Source organism: Triticum urartu, chromosome 6A (assembly GCF_056163025.1).
Source record: "Triticum urartu cultivar PI428250 chromosome 6A, HENAU_Tu73, whole genome shotgun sequence".
In the NCBI taxonomy this organism is placed as follows: Eukaryota; Viridiplantae; Streptophyta; class Magnoliopsida; order Poales; family Poaceae; genus Triticum; species Triticum urartu.
In genome coordinates this window covers 141,937,655-141,940,394 of record NC_141878.1, presented here as the reverse complement: position 1 = coordinate 141,940,394, position 2,740 = coordinate 141,937,655, and the positions used below count along the sequence as shown (strand labels likewise).

At 46.2% G+C, this 2,740-nt stretch overlaps 1 pseudogene; it reads left to right on the top strand.

Moving 5' to 3' along the window:
* Positions 1-601: 601 nt before the first annotated feature.
* On the top strand, positions 602-1,955 carry LOC147964498 (uncharacterized; annotated as a pseudogene).
* Positions 1,956-2,740: the final 785 nt, after the last annotated feature.

Below are 2,740 nucleotides of genomic sequence, written 5' to 3'. Positions count from 1 at the left end.
TCCTCGCCATGGCAGAAACACAAGGAAGAGGACATGGGAGAGGGAGGGGAGGGAATCCAAAGGGGAACAAGCAGACGGCCCAGGGCCAGGGCGACCAGCGGGACGGCGCGCCATCAGGTCAGTGGTTCCCTCCCATGGATCCGCAGTTCGGTCCGCCGCCGCCGCAGTTCCAGTTTGGGTATGGCTTCCCTGGAGGACAGCAGACCCCCCCTGCTTGGTTCCCTGGACCGTATTCCCCCCTCAGATGAATCAGTGGAGGAATGGAGGTGGGTGGGGATCTGGGCACATCTAGGGGCTTGCAGGGCCTTCAGATAGCAACTTCCAAGGGCAAAAACAGCAGCAGTTGCCGCAAATGCAGCAGAAGTTGCCACAGATGCAGTAGCACCAACAGCTCGCACAAAATCAGACAGCTGAGCAGCAGCAACATCCTAGTAATGGCCAGCAACCCAATTTTTAGAAGCAAAACAACTCCTCTGCAGCTCAGACACAGAAGAGAAACAAGCCTGCTGGGAAGCCAAAACAAAATCTCAGTAAGGACAAAGGGAATTCTTTGACTGAATATGTGGATGTCATCTGTTACAGTTGTGGGGAGCCTGGACACCACAAAGCCCAGTGCCCTAAACCTCCAGCCTGCTTTATTTGCAAGATGGTGACACATAAAGTAGAGGAATGTCCAGTTAGGAAGAAGCCTAGAACTCCTGCAAAGTTTGTTGGCAGTGGTGCTCCTAGTTTGGGATACTACCAGGTGGATGTGTCTGATGTTAATGATCAGCACATGGGACACAGGAAGAATGTGGGCATTGTGTATGTTGAGTCTGGGCAGGTGAGCAAATCTGAGCTTGCACACAACTCGTCTCTCATATACAAAACTAACTGGCCCTGGCAAGTTAGGAAGCTAGATGACTGGACCTTTCTTGTCAAGTTCCCATCACATATCCCTGTTGAGCAAGTGGATGGATACCCCATGTTTGGGTTACCAGAAATTGATGGAGTCACTATTAAGGTGGAAGTGTGGAAAGGAGAATTAGAGCATCATAGTGAACTCCAAAAAGTCTGGGTCCAACTGAGAGGAGTGGCTCCTGCTTGGGCTGAATGGGCAGTCCTGAAGCAATTTGCATCTGTCTTTGGTTCCTTGATTGATGTGGATTGGCAGGGTAACTTCAGATCCTTCTTTGAGGTGGTCAGAATCAAAATCAGGTGTAGAGACCACACCAAAGTACCCACAGACAGGATTTTTGGCATTGGGGACAAGCTCTACAAGATACATATTCAAGTGGAGCCACCTGAAGAGGATTTTGAAGATGATGACCTCCTTGATGATGATCTAGAAGGAAATAGGAAAGAAGCTGAAAGAAGAGGTCCAGATGCTGATGATGGTAACACCACCAATAGTAACAAAGGTGATGGGACTACTAGTTCAACCTCCTCTCTGTCAAGCAGCAAAAACCCTGGGGCTAGCACTACAACTAATTCAAGGCAAAAGACCATGGAATACCTCAAACAGCTTCCTGATCCACTCTCAAATGGACCACACCTATTCCCTGCTGCAGGAAATGGATTTGATGGGAGATGATGATGATGATGATGAGGACTTGGTAGATGAGATTGCTGATGATGGAGAACTGGAGCGAGATAACAATGCTGAAGTGGTATTTAGTCCACCAACACATCACCCTCTTGCCACTTATGAACACCTTAGCAACATGGCTCATGCGAAACAACAATGGGGCCCGGTTCTGGCTCTGAGGAAAAGTAACAGGGTTGATATAGGAGACATGACTATGCTGGAAATTGCTATGAACAACAAGAAAATGCAGAACCTGGAAGCCAACAAAGAGGAGATCAAAGGTACCATTGTCAACACCTCTTTTGAATACTTCACTGACCCTGAATTTATTGCTATAGCTAGTAAAATTGGTGTTGAAATAGATGATGGCCAGACACCATCTGCATGACACGTTGAAAGCCAATTAGAAACTCAACCCCCCCCCCCCCTCAAATGTCTGCAGGACATGAGGATACTTTTCTTTTGAACAAAGCTATCAATGTTAATGAGATAGGAAACCTAAAACCTATAAAAACCACTGGCACTCAACCAGTGGATGTGGCTAGTGAGCACTCTGAAGGAGTGTTTTGCTGCAATAATGCCCTAGATTCTCCTAGAACACCTACTACACCTGAGGGGTTAAAGGGTATATCAGCTGTTATAGATGACTATAGTGTTGGTTGGACTCATATTAGCAAATATGGACGGGGCAAGCACCCTAGGAAAACCATGCACAAATGAATGCTCTTTTTTTGGAATATTAGAGGGATTACTGCCCCTGGCAAGAGGACATGTATTAATGATACTCTTTCCAAGCATAACCCTAGCATTATCTCTTTCCAGGAGACCAAAAAGGAGCATCTTACTCATGCATTTCTGAAAACTATTAGAAAACTATGACTAGCACCACCTACCTGTTGAAGGCACTTCTGGTGGGGTGCTGGTGGGAGTGGATCTTGACATTTTTGATGTCACTAGCTAGACCCCTCTCAAATTCTCTGTTTCTTGTGTGTTGACACTCAAGAAAAAAACATATCCTTTAGGTTTGTTGCATTTTATGGGTCTCCTTATGATGAAGGAAAGGATGATTTCCTGTCAGAACTGCATAGCTTGTTTATTGATGACCACCTGCCTACTGTCATAGGAGGGGACTTGAACCTAGTTAGATATCAGAAAGATAAAAGCAATGGCAAG